Raw genomic sequence first — 19574 nt, forward strand, 5'->3', positions numbered from 1 at the left:
CACCTGTATAAGAATTTCATCCAAAGTGAATGATATGATTCAGTTTTTTAGGGATCCAGTCTGTTTCCATTAAAGTCAATAGAGGGTTTTTTGGGGTCAAAAAATGGGGTTGGGGGGAGGGACAAAAACAATTTATTTTTTTTACAAAAATTTCCTCTTTGTTGAAAACCCATTTTTGGTTGAAATTTTTGCCCAGCTCTCTACTTTCAGTACAGTTGATTCATTCACAGGTGAACTCACCCCAAACCTTCCTGTGTTGTATGTCCTTGTGCCTATCTTGATATTTATTGTACATAAGGTCAGTTTAGCATATACTGAAATAAAAATAAAAACGTGGGAACTTTTAGAGGTGTTCTGGATAACCAGTTTGCCATTAACTAGGGCCCTCTCTCCAGAATGAATCCAGATGAATTAGTGCTGGACTTTAAGGCATACTAATTAATACAGTTTCTTTCTCAGAAAAATGTACTAATGCTTGCCTTGTTCCAAACTTGTACCTATTTATTATATTTAAAATAAAACTCCCATGGAGATGAGTGAAATTAGGATGCAGTGTATCTGACTCAGTGTGAACTGTTAGTTTTGCTAGAACAACTCCTTTACTTTCATTTTTATTTTCAGGCATGTACAGTACATCATGGAAATATCATGTAGAACCTGAAAACTATGCCAGTATATTGATGTCATGCTGAGCTATTTGTCATTTAGTGGGTAGACAGGTTAATTTTAAGTTCAGATTTTAAGGATTTAAAAAACTTATAAGGAATGCTTCTCTTTCTCTCTCTACCCCTTCCCCAACGTACAGCCAGTTTAAAGATGAGGCAATGTATAGTATGCAGTGTCTAGTTGTTTTGCTACATGCTGATAACTTGTATCAATTTAACTCTATTTAATAGAAAGACAAACAGCATCTGAACAAAACATAATACTTAATTGATTCCAGATATAATTGGCTGGATTTTTCCTCTTATTCCATTTTTATGATTTTCTAGAAATTCTCTTGATCATATGTATTAAATCAGCAGGATTAGCTCCCAAGTTTCCTAAATGTTCTGTTTTGTTTGTTTTCCCCTTTATATAAAATTATAGTGGAGTGGTGATGTCACCATGTTTAAAGTTGGACCTGAATTTTCATTTTAAAAGGGGTGAAAATGTTTTAGAAAATCTCTGTTTTGAGTTAAAGCATCAATTTCAAATGCTTTTTGTAACTTATAGAAAATTCAAGCAGTTCATGACATTTTGGTTTCTTTCCCCTTCAGTATGAGTTAACTCCAATTTATAATTTCCAATGTCTAACTTTTTCTTTGGACCTCTTTTTAAAATATACTAGAGCAATCAGGGATATGCAATTAAATGTGTGTAATTGTTTACCATGTGTAGCAGAGGGAAATGTTTGTGAAAAGTTGCAAGATGATTTCAGTGAGTACCATAGTTAAGGTTTAAGAAGTTATTGTTTTGAACGTTGACAAAACTTACGTTGACATAGTGTTGTTAATGACACATCCTTGATGACAGCACAGGAGTTATATTTACATAATGACTACGGGCCTAGGACAACATAATGTATCAGAGGCACTGATGAGACCTCATCTGGAATACTGTGTGCAGTTCTGGTCTCCCATGTTTAAGAAGGATGAATTCAAACTGGAACAGGTACAGAGGAAGGGTACTAGGATGATCCGAGGAATGGAAAACCTGTCTTACGAAAGGAGACTCAAAGAGCTTGGCTTGTTTAGCCTAACCAAAAGAAGGCTTAGGGGAGGTATGATTGCTCTTTATAAATATATCAGAGGGATAAATATCAGGGAGGGAGAGGAATTATTTAAGCTTAGTACCAATGTGGACACAAGAACAACTGGATATAAACTGAACAACAGAAAGTATAGACTAGAAATTAGAAAAAGGTTTATAACCATTAGAGGAGTGAAATTCTGGAACAGCCTTCCAAGGGGAGTAGTGGGGGCAAAAAACACATCTGGCTTCAAGACTAAGCTTGATAAGTTTATGGAAGGGATGGTATGATGGGATAGCCTAATTTTGGCAATTGATCTTTGATTATTAGCAGGTAAATATGCCCAATGGTCTGTGATGAGATGTTAGATGGGGTGGGATCTGAGTTACTACAGAGAATTTCTTTCCTGGATGCTGGCTGGTGAGTCTTGCCCACGTGCTCAGGGTTTAACTGATTGCCATATTTGGGGTCAGGAAAGAATTTTCCTCCAGGGAAGACTGGCAGAGGCCCTGGAAGTTTTTTGCCTTCCTCTGCAGCATGGGGCACGGGTCACTTGCTGGAGGATTCTCTGCACTTTGCGGTCTTTAAACCACGATTTGAAGACTTCAATAACTCAGACATAGTTTAGGGGTTTGTTTCAGGAATGAGTGGGTGAGATTCTGCGTTGTACAGGAGGTCAGACTAGATGATCATAATGGTCCCTTCTGACCTTAAAAGTCTATGAGTCTATGAGATATGCTGCTGGATTCTACATTATAGCATTTCAGAAGACTTAATTTTGAATAGGCTAGTTTACAATTATCTTACAAAAAAAACCCAACCCCCAGACTTCTGTTATCTCACATCTCAACTAATATAGCCACTCCTCTCTGGGCTTGACAAATCCCCAACTTGCTCCCCTCCACCTTAAATCTTTTAAAAGTTGTGGCAAAAATAATCTCCCTGACTCATTGTTTTGATTACATCACTCCCCTCTTTGTATCTTTCCACTGACTCCCCTTTTCCCACTGTACCAACAACAAACTATCTGTCCACCCCTTGTTTGGAGGCCTGCCATTGGGCAATTGGATTGCCTGCAGTTATCAGGATTGACTGGTAGGTGACAGGGAGAGCCCCATAAGAAGTGATGCCAGGTGGAAATGAGCCTCTTCCTGCTCCACCCTCCATTCTGCTGCAATTCCACCTCTTCAGAGAAGCAATGAATTGAGTGTCTACATGAAATATTTTGTTTAAGTTATAAGTTTAATAAAGCTGTGGCTACTTGATCATGGCTGTCTCTACCTTCACTAGAAGCAGCAGAGAATCCTGTGGCACCTTATAGACTAACAGACGTTTTGGAGCATGAGCTTTCGTGGGTGAATACCCACTGGCTCCCTGCTAAGGGAGTCAAAATTCCCTTTCAGTGCTTACTTCTCATACCATCTCATGCTAATACGCATTTAATAAAAATATTTAAGCACTTTGTTAAACAAAAATCAGAAAATAATAGCAGCATGGAATAATTTCATTAACTTCTGGATGTGGGTTTTAGCATAAATGAGAGTGCATATTTTGTTTGAACTGTACAGTATAATTTTTATGTGTGCATCTACAAATATTTTTATTGTGTAAAAAGTAAAGTTATGTATGAAAGCTCATGTATTAAAAAAACCCCACAGAACTGAGCAGAATGTTCATACTTGGGGGGAAAAAAATCTATTTGGTAATATTCTTCCCTGGTGTAACTCATTAAAGTCAAGTCAATTAAGTTATTACACCAGAAATGAAACTGATCCATTGCCCTATAAACTGTGCAAAAAAACACTTATACTGAATATTTATGTTTCTTTAAGAATCAACTCTGTGTTTGTCTTAAAATGAAAACTAGTATCCAGCGATATTGCTATTTTATTTAGTTATATTATAATGTAAAGTAAAATCCTGCCTCCTTAAAGGCAACCTTCATGTATGTGGTCTCCGTGCTAAAAAAGTAAGTTCTATTTTTCATTAAAGAGCAATATGGGGAAACTTGTATCATGCTACAAACAATGATACTTAAAGTGCAACCTAAGAGCTAAATATGAGGTCGTAACATCACAAAATGCAGATCACACCTATCTCCTTCATTACCTCAGGATGAAGATAAAGCTGATCAGCTGCATGGTTTTATCGCTGATTAATTCAAACAGCAAGCAATTTCTGTTCATCCATCAATGAAGTACAAACAAATATAATGGTTGTACAGAGTTGTTTCTAATATAAAAAAGTGTAAGTGAATTTATGCAAATTAGATGTGAATTTGTTTCATGTTAACCAGGTTTCCAGTGCAGTTTCCTCAGTGCTGCAAAACTGAGACACTGCTATTTATGGATAAAGTGGAAAGATGGTCATCTGTACATAGGAGACAGTGAGGCAAAGGAGAGAGATTACTAAAAGTGTAAAATGTGTTCTTTTTAAATATTGCCCTTACTGCACCAGAAACTTGCTCTCAAAAAAGCATTAAAAGTGCCAGTTATGGCTGACTGCCTATTGTGTAAAATCTCTGCCACTTTTTTACTTTTTATGATTCTTAAAAACTTCAACACAAATGTTCAGATTAATAAGGTTCATTTTGAAAGTTCTTCGGCACTCTACATGTTTCACCTGTAACAAAGTGTAATAAGTTATAGCTACAACTTAGGACAATAAAACAAATGCTATTGCTGATGCATTTTGTCACATTGTTTATTAATATAGGCTAGTACCTGTGATACTGCTTCATCAATCCTATGCTACCTACTATTATGAGAGGGGAGAGGTATAGCTCAGTGGTTTGAGCACTGGTCTGCTAAACCCAAGGTTGTGAGTTCAGCCCTTGAGGGGGCCACTTAGTATTTGGTCCTGCTAGTGAAGGCAGGGGGCTGGACTCCATGACCTTTTGAAGTCCCTTCCAGTTCTAGGAGATAGGTATATCTCCAATTATTATTTAAGGTTTGGGGATAGTTTACTGGCATGGAACTGTGAATTAGAATGTCTTGAGTTCTAATTTTGGCTTTCACAGTGATTCCTTTTATGATGCTGGGCAAGTCATAGCCCGATTTTCAGAAGTACCAAGCACCTACAACTCCAAGTGAAGTCAACAGAAGAAGATGCTCGGCAACTGTGTAAATCAATTAATATCTCTTCCTTAGTATTTTCATCTGTGAAATGAAGACAAAGGAAGGTTTTTTTGTTTGTTTTTGTTTTGGAAAGCACCTTGATGGAACTTGAGATTTTGTTTAAAGAGACATACAGGAATATAGATATCAGATTTCTCTAAGAGTGTTACCATATTACAGAACGAGCATCATTATAAGACTTACAACTCATCATTTTTAGTGATTTTTATTAAACTGAGTGAAATATCTTATTGTGCATACTTAACAGACCAGGCCAGGCTATCAATTGATAATATTTCAAAAAATTAGTTATACAGGTTTTTTTGCAGGTTATATACTTTGTGTATTAAATAAAAGATAGACATATACCTATTTGGGTATTTGTCTTCTGTTTATTTTGCTTGTTTATAATTGGTGTGTGAATTTTCTATAACATCCTATATATCTATATATCTATTTGAATGATTCCTCTATGGTTTGACATTTTTCTTTTTCCAGTGAAAGGCTATTGGTAGCCTGGCAGCTACTAGCAAATGAGAAATTTAATTCTTCATTTCTTTTTGTCTGACCATTTCCACTGAGAACCCCAGCAGGATGACCAAAGGATAATTTAGTAAGAAATATCCAACATTTTGTGATATTTAGTTACATATTGCATCTCCAATATGTCCACCATATATGCATAAAATCTCATTCTCCACAATTCCTCCAATATTTATCCCCATTCAGTCTCCCTCTCTTTAAGCTGACTTGCGTGAGGTACCACTGAAATAGTATTTTAAGGATATTATATTTTATTGTGCTACAGCCTAAGGTTGCTGGTCCTCTTTTCCAGATCAAACCCCATTCCTCTGAGGCAATTTGTCTACTCAGGTCCTTTTCCAGTGTGTCATATATGGACTTGTTTTTGTTAGGAAAGTTGTCTGCAAAGATAAATGATAAATTAGTTATTCTTTTGTTTCCTAGTTGACTAGATATCGCTTCTCTTAAAGTTAGCTTTCCATATAAAGCAGTTATACAAATTTGGAGAAACATAGTGCCTAAGCTGAAAGTACTGGTACTATGAGAAAGTGAGCCAGTCAAAAGTTAGTTTTTATTTCTAAATTAGAAAAGTTTCTTTACTGAATAACTAGCTAACAGTATGTATTCCATGGCTTTCCTAATCTTTAAAATTCTCTGGTTTGTGATTTGGGTTAAGATCTGGATTATTTGCAATGGGTGTCATTGTTAAGGGAAAAGAACTTTCCCCAAACACATAAAGTATCCTTTGCTAAAGAAGGTGTATACATTTCTGGAGGGAATGACTTTTTATTAATCCATGGTAGCATAGCAATGTTTTCACTGCCACAATGTTCTTGGTTATAAATATTTATCAGAACCTTATCAACTTAAAATCACACTTCTACTTGAATTTTTTTTTATCTGCTATTTAAACAAGTAACTACTATACATCTAGGTACTTATATGGTCCCCAAGAGCACAGAACTTGAGTGCCTCTGGAGTATTTTAAAATAGAAAACCACAACACTACATTTCTCTTACTTTCCAGGCCCATGAGACATAGTTTGATCAGTCTGTTCTTTGTATCTGAAGTCTTTATGGAGGGAACGTTGAGTTAAAGAGCTGAATTTGGCTTTCAATGTTTATATGGTGAGGTCCATGGCTTTCTTACCTCTTGTGGTAATGAATGCCATAGTCTGTGAAAGTTCTGGGTCTCCTCTCCTGTTGCCCAAGAGTTCCATTGCTTCAGTGGAATATAGCTGTTGAGAGAAGTTATGATCACAGAGGCAGAAGTGACCTTTCATGTAACTAGTTCCGTTCCTATGGATGGTTTGAATATCAGGGCAGAGCCCTTCAAGTGAGCTTTGTCTTCAATAGGGAGTTGATGCTGAGAGGAAAGCTCCAGGCTGATTTTGGCAAACTGTGTTGCTAAGCAGATGAGCTATTGCATTTTTTACCATTTGGAGCTCTTTCAGGGCATGTGGCTTCATTTTTAAGTATATTGAGTTGCAGTGATCAAGCATGAAGACTAAAAATATGTGGTTCTCCATGGCCAGGTCTGAACCCAACTGAGAGGGGAGCAATCTACTGAGCAGATGAAATCATGGCTGTTTGGACATTGTGAAGCCCAAAAATATTCCAAGGCTGCAAATCGATGTACTAACCTGAAAACAAATGTCCTCATGATGGGGATGTTGTAGAGGAAGTAAATTCTTTAGTGTTCTGCATTTGTTATAGAAACACAAGAATTGCCATCACTGAGCATCTGGTCTAGTACACTGTGTTCGATGGAGATAAGTACCAGAAACCCTGAACTGAGCAGTTATTCCATAACTTGCCTGTAGGGGAAAAAACTTCCCCATCTCCTTAATTTGCACAAGCATTTATACCCCTTCCAAACTTTTTTTTTTAATCCTCCCCCAGTGTAACTCTTCCTAAGAGTTTCACTTCAATTTTGCCTGGGATTTAGATTTAGAAAGATCTTTCTCTAGCTGCTGGTGTCAAATATGTTTTCAGAATGCTGGAGATGGAACTGTTTGATGTAAAGAGAATGTAGAATTAAGTGTCAGCTGTGCTCTATTGGTACTTCAGTATTTGTTGTCTCATCTGCTCTCCCTAGTTGAATGATATGGAGAAGAAGATTGAGTCTTGTGGGATTCCACTGCTAGGGACTTTGGAGGCTGAGGAACAGCTCACAGCAATCCTGGCTTCAGTCTGAGATGAATGAATTAAGCCATTTCAGGGCATTTCTCTTTACTCTTGCAGATTTTTGGAGGTAGAACAAGAGTATTTGATTATCAACAGCTGCAGAGAATTACAGCAGGATGTACTCCCCTTGTCTATGCACAAGAGGACTTCATCCCCCAGACCTTCAAGTCCTGTCTCTGTACCACACTTTGGCCTAAACTTTAGCTGAAAGGTTCCTAGAAGACTGACAGCTACTTGGAGACTGTTTTTTGCTAGCTTCTCAGTGTGCTTAAACACTGAACAGTCATTTGCGAGATCATTAACAGTGAGTGATAGATTCTTTCCAGTGCAGTTTCTTCTTGCCTATTTTTTCTGTCCAAAAATCACTGCAATCTATCACCCACCCTGAAGCATACTATAGTATGACCAATACTGAAGAAATTAAGTCAGTAGCTGGATGGGAAGGGGCACTTTAGCAGAAGAGCCTATAGCAGAAATCAGGAAATCTTCCTATTTCTTTTATTCTTTGGTTTATTGGCTGGATAGAGGTTTCTGTAAGTTTTAGAATTTGGCTGAGTCCAAGAGTTTTGGGGTGGGTTATGATGATCTTTTTCCTCTTGTGACAGAGAGAATTCTTATTTCCTTCAGAAGTAGGAAGTGGTCTGACCAGGGCAGGGATGGTTTTTGCATTTATGTCCAATTTCAGCCTGAGGATCTAGTCTAAGGCTTATGCATCTGGGGATTACCTGTGAGAAACCTAAAGTGGAGAGTTCAGATAGGCAGTTTGGGGCTATCATATCAAATACAGCATCTTCATCTCTTAAGATGATGAGTCTTGTGCACTTCATCCATTGTGTCAGACAACATTTCTATCAAAACCACTTGAAAGCCTTTGGTGTCTGGGACTTCATGGATTAGCTGGATGTCCAGGTTCACTTTATTTCTGCACTCACAGATTAAGTGGGTGCACTCTAAGGATTTTGTTTTGAGTTAACTGTTCCTACATTTGATCCTGGAAGGGAGTAGAACAGCGACTTCATTCAGATTTGTCATCCCTGCTCAGTGAGTTGTTTAAGATTACTATAACAGACACCTTAGAAGGAAAGCCTCAACATCTCTCTGACCTCATCCCACTGTGCTTTCATTACCCTGGAATCTATCTTGAAGTGTTGATTCCCCATCACAGTTGTTTGCTTTGGTGCCTTCACTTAGTGAACCAATTTTACTTCCTTCTTCTCTTCTGAATCTCACTTCAGTCAAGTTCAGAAGAGTGAAGACCTCCGACTATTGTGTTGGGCATCTCTTTATGTTCAGGAGACATGAACCACAGCTTATTGGAGACAACGGAGCACCTGAGATCTCTTGAAACTTTCAAATGACAAATCTTAGTCCAAACCATATGCCATCCTGGAGTGCTTTAAAAGGCTCTGCATCAAAGCACATGGTTACTGAGCTGAGATGCAGCCTTTAAAACTCTCCTAATGGAGCGCGAGTTGCTTTGAGTCAAGATGTCAAGGTTTGGGATATGTGTGCAGAATGTCTTTTGAACTTCAAGATCCAGAATCAGTGCAGGGCAGCAGCCCTTCAATACAGACATCTTGAAATCATAGAGATTAAGGTAGATGGGGTCTTCTGAAATGTGGCCTTGCTCCTTGCAGTCCTTCTGACATGAAGAAGCAGATGTATTTGCTGCATCTGTAGCTTCTTTAGGTAGATGTGCCTCCTTATAGTCCCATAGTGTTTTGTACTTCGCATTGGTAGTTTTTGAACACTCAAAGTTCTCAGGGTATTTATGAACTGTTGTAGGAAATGAGGCATAGACCAGTGAGACCTTGTAGCCTTAAGCCTTGATATTGCACAAATGATTTTTTGGTGTTCTACGCATCAGTTTGTAAAGTTCCATCCTGCCTTTCTTTGAAGTGACAGTGCCTAGACCTGAATATCACATTTTGTTAAATCTACCTTTTAAAACAGAAAAGTCTACAGAACCCAAACTTCCCTTTGTATTTTCATGCAAGGGTAAGTCACTCACGTTTTATAACACTGAAGCTTTAACAGAACAGATCCTAATGCCATTCAATTATCTTAACTGTTTTATTTTGGAAACTATATTAACTTTTCTAAAAGAGTAATTATATACTTGTAATTCAACTTCTCTGAATATAACATTTGATTGAATTCCTATTCATGCCTCTCCCCCCCCATCACATGGTTTTCCAATGATTATATATATATTCGCTGATGGTCTAATTCATTTTATATATAAAAAAATTCCCCTCTCACCCCTATGGGTGGTATGTGTCTTCCTCAACCTCGGGTCCTCTACCAGAGGCCTGGGAGTTTGAGGGTTCTGCGCAGTATCTTAGCTGTTCCTAGCACTGCACTCTTCTGGACAGAGAGCTCTGATGTTGTTCCTGGGATCTGTTGGAGCCACTCACCCAGCTTAGGAGTCACAGCCCCGAGTGCTCCTACCACCACTGGGACCACTTTGGCCTTCACTTTCCACATCCTCTCTAGTTCCTCTTTCAGGCCCTGGTACTTCTCCAGCTTCTCATATTCCTTCTTCCTGATGTTGCTGTCACTTGGCACTGCTATATCTATCACCACCGCTGTCTTCTGGTCCTTGTCTATTACCACGATGTCTGGTTGATTGGCCAGTACCTGCCTGTCCGTCTGGATCTGGAAGTCCCACAGAATCTTAGCCCTGCTACTCTCCACAACCTTCTGTGGAATCTCCCATCTGGTCTTGGGAGGGTCTAGCCCATACGCTGTGCAGATGTTCCTGTACACAATGCCAGCCACTTGGTTGTGCCGTTCAGTGTATGCTGTTCCTGCCTGCATCTTACATCCTGCCACTATGTGTTGGACTGTCTCTGAGGCCTCTCTGCACAGTCTGCACCTTGGGTCCTCTCTAGTGTGGTAGACCCCTGCTTCAATGGATCTGGTGCTCAGTGCCTGTTCCTGTGCTGCTATGATCAGTGCCTCAGTGCTGTCTTTTAGTCCAGCCCTTTCCAGCCACTGGTAGGATTTCCCAATGTCAGCCACCTCAGCTATCTGTCGATGGTACATCCCATGCAGGGTCTTGTCTTGCCATGGCACTTCTTCTGCTTGGCCTTCCATATATATAATGTCTATTACAGTTAGAACTCTGAACTCTGCTTTCTGCTCATGAAGAAACTGAAAGGGAATGTTTTAGAGAAGCATGGGGCCCTGACTGTTAGTATCAGAATGAATTTTGCTTTTCTGTGTCTGAGGGCACAAAGTCTTTGAAAGCTAGTTGAACTCTGGCTTGATTCATGCTTGGGAGCTGGGACCGAAGAGCAGGATGCTAGTCAAATGATACCTTCAGAGAACAATTACAGCCCAGTAACTCTCTTGTTTGTTTACTTTGTGCCTTTGACAACATTGTGTAATCCGTTTTAGTTTCCTCTTACATGGGCAGTTATTATGTTAGTGTCCTCTGTTTGTGAGGCTCTTTCATACAACAGAAGTAAAAAATACATGTTGAAAATTGTGATTATAAAACTAGAAAAATCACCAGAAGTACTTGGGGCATGTGTGGTACCAGACGCCTTTAAACTTATTTTTAAAAAGAGAGAGCCAAACTGCCCCACTGCCCCATACATACAACTAGTGCCATCAGCTTTTAAACAGAACTCTCCATTGCAATGGGACCTAATGAGTTCCCAGTCCACACATACAGGGGCTCTTTAACATGTGCATCCAAGGGAGTGGAGTCAGCTGCTTCCATAAACTGTCCCTTCTCCTTCCCTGGGACCCTGTGAAAGGCGCTCCATGAATGTAGGATTCACACAGGAAGTAGGTGGAGAAAGGATAGGCCTGACAGGATGCCCATTGTCCTCCACAGTTTTGCAGATTTTCCCAGAAGAACCTGAAAACAGATCTATAATTTTTTACCATAGAGCTGCCCCTGTCCTAGTCTTGGAGGCTGCTGCAGCCAAAGGGAGCCCCTAGTCACACAAACCCATAGAGCTGTTCTGCTAAAGAATTGAGAGGCCATAGCTAGTGCAGAGGCACTGGGCTGCCCTGGATCCACCTGATGTAGGGCTAGCAGCCTGACCCTGGCATATTATGGGGGAGGACTATACCCTATGGTGGAGTATTTGAGGAAGAACTGTGTGAATGGATTCTTCCAGACCGACTACCTCAGTTTTTACCATGAAAGGGGATGGAAAGCCACAGAAAGCCATCAGTTAAAAATAGCTAGGTTGTGGGGTCAGAGAGGAGATGGCACATCATTATTTTCTTACTCTCCCAGTCACACAACCAAAGACGTTAAATAAGTTAACTTGCTAGACAGCTCACTTTTAAAACTCACCGATATATAATCTTTACAGTAGCATAAGCTTTCGGTGCGATTCAGGAAAGGGTAGTCTTAGTGAATGTTAAATAGGCCAGCAGAGCATTCATTTATAGGGGGCGGGATTTACCTACGGAATGAAAAGATGTTGATATTTCAGTTTGTATGATGAATGTGAATTTATAATTTATGAATAGGAAACTGGCCTCCACAGAGCCTTAATAAGCACCAGCCTACTACTCAAATAAAACCACATGATAGTATTGGAGGGCGGCTTGATTTTGAAAAATTGAGCGGGTGGTGCAAAGATCACCACACAGATACAGGGACTCGAGCAGGAGCCTGTAGATATATTCACAAAAAAACATGTTCATAGGCCCTAAGGAATCTGTCCGAGCTCCGGTAGGTTTCAAGCCACCGTTCCCTACTTTTCATAAGTCCCACTCACTATAAGGGAGCCGCAGCTCTGACAAGCTTATTGCTACTGGAGGATGGTGCCGTGAAGTCCTAGTGGAGCTGCGAAGTGAGCTGGGTTCCTGGGACATGGGATTTGGCTAGAAAGAGCGAGCCGAGGAAAGGAAGCGGCAGCGTGAGGGGCTCGTTGTACCCTGCGGGCTCCGTGGCATCCAGTCTCTCCGGAGGAGTTTCTCTTTGCGGCGCTCGGGAAGTTTGCGGCGGCGAGCAGAAGCCAGCGCCGGCCAGTACTTTCCGGGACTCTGCCGTGGGTGGGTGCCTGGCTGGAAGACGCAAGCCTGGGCTGGGGAGCGAGGCAGCCGGATGCGCGCTGGCAACAAGGCGCAGCGGGGTCCCGGAGGAGAGCCGGGGCGAGGGCTTTGTCGCTGGGGGTCAGTACGTGTGGCCGGCGTCAGCTCGGACCCTGCGATGAGACTCGTGTCTCCGGCTGTACCGTCGTTCCTCGTTCCCTCCCCGGGCGCGGGGCGGCCAGGCCGGCTGGGGCGCCCCCGGGGCTGGCTGCATGGAGGAGCTGGGAGTGGGCTCCGGGTCCCCTGCGCTTGGGTAGCGCCTCAGCCCCCGCCGCCGGCAAGCAGCTCCCGAGGAGCAGCAGGCCCTGCCCGGCGGCGAGGCGGGGGAGAGGTTAGTGACCCTTCTGCCCCCGCAAGCGGGGCTGGATTCTTGCATAAATTATGCCAGGCTTGGGTAGTGACGTGTAGGGCATGGGCGGGGTCTGCGGGCGCGCTCGGCCCCGGGGAGGGGGTGGTGTCGGGGGCGCGCCTTGTGGCGGCGGGAGGGGGGTGGAAGCAGCAGCCGCCTGGCTGGCTGGTGTCTCGCTCGGCTCCTGCGGACGCGCTCGGGAACTATCGGATTAAACTTGAATCGAGTGAAAATTACACAAAGGAGCGGAGCGGAGCCGGGATCCGGCGGAGAGCCCGACACGGCCCGGACCCGCGCTGACCTCGGACAGGGACCTTCTCCGCCCCCACACTCCCAGCGCCAGGGAGCAACTCCGCTGGGCGTGCGAGCCCCGGGCAGCTGCACCAACTCCGGAGCGTGTCCCCTCCTCCTCCCCGGCCCCTCGGCAGCGGGCAGCCAGGGAGCGAGCGGGGGACACCGAGCCCAGCCAGCCCTGCGCTGACCCGGTGAGTGACCCCGCGCCGCGGGCTGGAGGGCGGGCGGGGAGCTGGGGGCCGGATGGCTGGGGGGAGAGACCCGCGGCAGGTCCCTGCCCTCCGGGGAGCCGGGTGTCAGCGCCCCTCCCTCCGGGCACCCCCGCGTGGGGCCGCGCGGTCTCCGCGGGGCGCTGCCCCGCGGGCAAAGGGCTTTTTGTTGTGCTCCGTCTGCCCGGGCCGAGGGGGGCGGGCCGCCCGGCCGGACCCCCGCCCGCTCCGCAAGTTTGGAGGGCAATGGAAACCGGGGAAAAGTTGGGTAAAACTGCGTGAGGGAGGAAGGAGCGGGCGGGTGGCAAGGCGGGGGGCCGAGCCGCGGGGAGAGCTGCTCCCTCTGGGGAGCTCTGACCACGCTGACTGCTCCCGGCGCCGGCAGCACAACAAGCGCTAACAAAGTGAGGGAGCGCCCCCCCCACCCGCGGTCCCAGGGCGGGCACATGGAACTGGGGCGCGGGGGGAGCCCCCCCGGGGAGTTCAGGCGTGTGTGTGCGGGGGAACATGAGGTGCCGCCGGGGGTCTCTGCCCGGGAGGGGAGGGGGAGAGTCACACGCAGGCGACCAGGGGAGGGAGGCCGGCAGGCGAGGGGGCTCCCGGCTGCTTCCAACTGCAGGAGAAGAAAGAGAAGGGGGTGGGGGAGCGACACTACCTAACGCGAGCTGGACTGGTGCTGGCGGCGCCTGCATAACAGAGACTTAACCCTGCGAACCAACTCGGTCCCCCTCCCCACCCCCGACCCCGTCCCCCTCCCCAGGCTGGGTCCGGAGCGGAGCGCTGGGCAGGGCGCACACGAGCTGGGGCTGCTCTCCCTGAAATCAAGGCCATTTTGTGGGTGAGCGGAAAAGGTGGTTTGAGGCCAAGCGGTCAGGGAAGGGGGGGGGCGTGTTGTTTGTGTTTGATTCACACAGGGAAATGAGGTTAGCAGGCGATTCTCTCTCTCTGTCTCTCTGGGTCTCCCTGCTCTGCGGCGGGTTGGGGTTGCTGAATGGGGGGCTGGTGGAAGTGGGAAGCGGACACTGTGGGGGGGGAGGTGGAGGGGGGCGGAGGGAAGGTTGTTGGTGAGACTCAGGGAGAAGGAGCTGCAGGCAATGAGCAGCCATCATTACGTTGCATTCATTTATCCTGATAGCATTACATAAGGGGACACCCTCTCACACTCCGGGGTACCCCCCCCGAACTGCTTGCTGTGTTATTTTAGGGGCCACTTGGTTCTGGGGAAGGGGGTCACCCTCGTGCACATGCTCTAAATCGGACGGGTTTCTTTAGATCACTTTTACCCTCTACTCACTCCTTGGTTTAAACTAGTTTTTTAAAAGGACAATGGACAAAAGAAAAGTAGCAATGCACGGGGAGTTCCCTTTGAATTACTAAGAGATTGTTAGATACCCCACACAACTCTCCACGTACTTGCCCCACTTTCTACCTTTGTTTTGGTTTGGGAAGGTACTGAATGTGCCTTCTAACTATATTTAGGCGAAATTTTTCGTTTGTGAGAGTTTTTTCAGTTACTTGCTCTCACGTGGATTTTGGTTTGGGGAATATCAGAAAAACCTTCTCGGGGCAATAAGTTTCTTTCTGTGTATATGTGAGCCTCGATTTTACTTTCATCATAGTAGAATCTGAGCGATGTTTGTACTGAAAGATGGCTTTCAGGGAACTGTTTGTCATTTTCTATCGTTGTAAATGGGACTAAGGGAGATACAAAAAAACAAGTTGAACAAAAAATGTTTCTGTTCATTTCCTCACAGATCATCCATTCTAACGACGGCAAAAAAATCTTAATGACTATGACCTTAGCAGCATGGGTAGCTGATTTATCCCAATTATAAATCCCGTTAGTTTGCAGTAATGTGTGAGTATCAATATATAATTCATATTAAAAGCATGACCAGTAATTATTTTTATAAAAGTTGAAATCCATCATTTTCCGGAGAGAATGCTGCATCTGTCGCTTGGAGTGTTTTTGTCTTGTTGTTGCACAACAGAGACTCTCCAGTCTTTAACCTAAAATGGCAGCTTTAATTTGACTGGGGCCCATTCATTGACAATGATAATAAAAAGGCTGAAAGCTAACTGTAGCTGGATGCTTGGGGCACGTTGCAGGACTCTTTTTTTTGCATCGCTAAGCACAGCAGAGAGAGGAACTTCTGAGCTCTGTAGTTTCTTCATCAAAAGTTTTCAACAAAAATTTCCTTTTAAAAAATCATATTGCTTTGTATAACACATGCTGAACAACAGGGTAGCTTAAGAACTTAACCATGGTGAGACAGCTAGATAGGGGTTATTTTGAGAGAGAGAATTGCTCTGTTTAAACAATAGGGGGGAAATCACAGTAGTTCCCTTCGAAATAACCTGCAGTACATTGGGAAATTAACCCATTTGTTTCTGAGGTTTGTAACAGGTGATGGGACCAGTGCTGACATTTATATCTCTAGCTGAGAGGATAAAATAAGCATGCTACTTGTTTTCTTTTGATATTTATATGGCAATTTAAAAGTGCTAGATAAACTACATAATATGTAGTTTAACTTTTCTCAGCTAAATAATACCATATCTTCTCAGAGATGACAGTTACTTTTTCTGAAAACAACATTATTTGAAGTTTCAAACACTAGTTTTGGAAAACAGAACAATAGTTTTGTGTTTTTGTTTTTAGATAGAAATGGATAATGCCACAAACCTTACGGTCTGTCCTGCTTAACACTTAACTTTGTTTTAGCTGCTTATTTTTAGTCCATTTAAACCTTACAAACACTTTAATTTAAAAAAGACATTTTCCCAGAGATACTTTGTTCTAAACTATATCATTTACGCTTGAATCCTTTAGTCAGTTAAACTTGCATTGCTATCACTTGGATAAACACCAAATCAAGCTTCTCACTAGATATTTAACGCTATAATGGTATACCTTTTAGGTTTTTAAAATTCAAATTAATTGGTTTAAACAATAGAAGAACTTGCTTTCTCTTAATTTAGAACATGCACACAAGTTTACTATCTGTCTAGCTATTCAACAAAGTTTTGATCAAAGTGTGTAAACATTTGGAAGGGATATTAATCCTCTTCTAAAATGTTAGTGTAAAGGAATGACATTACAGAAATATTAATTTATAACAAGACACTTGAATCCTGCTTACTGAAAGCAGAAAAAGTGTACACAAATAGGCTAAACTTCAGTATGGTTTTGGTGACTTCCATTGAAATACCTATTCCTATGGATGTGTGAAACTGTTTTTAAATAGCACTGGCATGTGGTTCCCCCCTCCCCCTTGAATATGCAAACTGTATACCACAGCTATTTGATATAACCCTTCAATATTTTATAAAATAGCACACATCTGCTTTGGAAAAGTTAGCATATTTTCAGTCTAAAAGTTTAAGGTTTACAACCTTGATCTATGATTATCGTATATTAAATTAGAAATTATCTAAATACTTAATTTCACTTGTGATGTATTACAAAGATTATTAACTTTTTTTTAGCTATTTCCTATTAGCTTCAGATATTTTCAAGCCATCTGCCACTGTGCTGGAATTTTGTATTGGCCAATTTTGATTTAACTGAAGATGTTGTGCCATTTTTATAAATATAAGGTGCCAAAAGTAAAGCTCTGTGCAAGTACAAAGTATGTTACAAAAAGGCCCTAAACTTCAGATATTCAATGGAAATGGCCTAGGCCTTTATCTGAAGACAGGCTTAAGTATAAGGAGACAGTGGGGAAAAACAGATTTGTGCATCTGTAAAGAGCAAAAGCCTTAATAAGAAACTAATTATTATTTGCAATGCTATTTCAAGAGAATCTCCTAAATCTTGCATTGTGACTCTTTGGATTGGCATGATCATATTATATTGTCTGATACTGGCTATATCTATCTGAATTCTGATGTGACACATTTAAGCAGTGCATGTGAGGAGGGAAGAAGGGGCCTGAAAGATGGGGAAGGGGGAAAACAAACATGTAAGTGCTTTTAATTCTATACCAAATCTTTAGCCTTCATTTCCTGTAGGTAGTATATCTGTCAATTAATTTCCAGATGGAAGGCTTTTAAAATCTGCTGAATGTTTGAATGGATGAATTTAGTGTTCACAAATGAGGCTGTCTGGATCAAGTTGGGGCTGGTGGTGTGGAGGAGTTGCACAGCAGGTTTCCCCAATCTCTACAAATATACCTCATTCTTGTCTTGCAACCCCTCTCCTATGTTGTTCCTGTGGATAGATTGCCAGTTGTTCTGGATTAGGGAATTGTTTAGTGATGCGCAGAGGCAATATGGATGAAACAGCCTACTTTCTACTGTTGTGGCTTAGGCCTTGCTTACAATATGAAAACTATACTAAACTGATTTAGTTACACTGGTAAAACTTTCTTGTGTAGACAAGACCTTAATTTCCATTTTTAATCTGTTCTCCAGAGGGGCAAAAGACTGTTGCATTAATCTGCTGACATTACCTAGTTCCATCTGTGGCAGATTCCAACTTCTTCCTTAATGCATCCTCTTTATTTATTTCCCAACCAGTCTTACTCCCATAAATAGGACACTTGCTGTAAAGACTCTAATATAACTTATTTGAGCTAAAATTTAAGATTACTGTTGCTGGAATGCTACCAAAGTTAAGAGGAGGAAAACAGTTTATTCTAAGGAGACCTAATGAGGTTTTAGGATCCTTTGTTGCAGAGAGATGGATAACTTATTGTAAAGCAGCAGTTACAGGATATGTAACATTATTTTTTTAGAATGCTTCTGGCAAGGTGCTAAAACTTGAATGAAGGACTCCTTCATTCTGTTTTGTTTCTATCCATATAATCTAACTTTCTGTGACTCTTATTTTATTTTATCATGGATTGCTCAGAGTGAAAATGACATTGCATAGTTACAAACTGAAATACCTTTATTCTCCACTATTTTCTAAATAATTATTCTGTTCAATAAGAAACTGTCTGTGACATAGGGAATACGTTCCAAGTGCCTCAATATGATAACAAAACTCTTAAGGATGTTCTTAAGTATACAGAAACTGATTAATTCCTATCTTCCAACTGTGATTTTTTTTTTTTTTAAAAGGTGTAAATATGCCTCTAGAAAAACTCAGGTAGGAGCAGATTATCTCTAAGCTCCTGACCTCTTTAATTTCATGCATAGTGTCCCATAACTGTTTCTGAACGTTGTGTTTGTTCTTTTCCCTTCTCCATGTTTATATCAAATAGTATGCTTTTCTTAAAACTTGGAAACAGACTGATGGCAGTGAAACTTTTAAGGATGTAACTTAATTTAAAAATGGGGGGAGGGAATAAAGAAGACCACTCATTTAATAATGGGTCAGATTAATGGTATCGGAACCCTCTATTTTGAAAGTTGATTGACATTTGGGAGTATAGGTGCTGGGGGTGTACCCCCAGGCTTAAAGTGGATTCCATTATATACAGACTACAGTGTGGTTCAATGGTTCTCACCCCCCCCACCCCACCCCCCAATACAAATTGTAGTCAGCTCCTAAACAGGGGTGCTGGAACAAACTCCTGCTGTCATGAACTAGGGAACACTTCCTGTTGTGACCCCTGTAGCTATTTTGGGTGTGGTGTTGCCTGGCTTTGAAGGGAGCTGTATCCAACCTTCCTCTGACATAGAGACAATTGCTGTAATGAGAGGGCCTTGAGGGGAATGGTGGGGAATAAATAACTTCAAGAATCAATTGTCTGGAAAAGTCAGTGCAGCCAAAATGTCTGCCTTCTTCCTAATGGTTCTGTGAGGAAAATTAAAATTCACCATATATAATCTTGATCCTAGAGGCTATTTTGTTCAGAGTTCATTGTTCACTATGATTAAAAGTTGCCTTCCTGTGAATAACAGAAAGCAGAGCTGAGTAACTTTTAAAACCCTCTAGTTTGTAATATTGTTACTTTTTAAATTTTATGTTGTAAATAATAGTGAGCTCACAATTTCAACAGGTAGTTGTCTATTAAACCCTGCTCTAGTAATCAAATTTTGCAATAAATTATCTTGCATGCAAATATTTGGAGGGTTTTTTGTAGACAGTTCAAACTTCATACTTTTTTTTTTTTAAATCTCTCATTTGGTATTTCACTTCCACTATTAAA

General features: G+C 42.0%; 1 protein-coding gene across 3 annotated transcripts in view; it reads left to right on the forward strand.

Moving 5' to 3' along the window:
- Positions 1-13080: 13080 nt before the first annotated feature.
- CHD7 (chromodomain helicase DNA binding protein 7) overlaps positions 13081-19574 on the forward strand; it is a 187941-nt gene continuing 181447 nt past the window's right edge. For 2 of the 3 annotated variants that reach the window (XM_075063037.1, XM_075063039.1), the window contains exons 1-2: positions 13081-13455; positions 15228-15331. The gene's annotated coding sequence lies outside the window, so the exon portion shown is untranslated. The remainder of the gene's footprint in view (positions 13456-15227; positions 15332-19574) is intronic. The other variant, XM_075063038.1, reaches the window with a different exon arrangement.

The sequence above is a fragment of the Chelonoidis abingdonii genome, chromosome 2, assembly GCF_003597395.2.
Source record: "Chelonoidis abingdonii isolate Lonesome George chromosome 2, CheloAbing_2.0, whole genome shotgun sequence".
NCBI lineage: Eukaryota > Metazoa > Chordata > Testudines > Testudinidae > Chelonoidis > Chelonoidis abingdonii.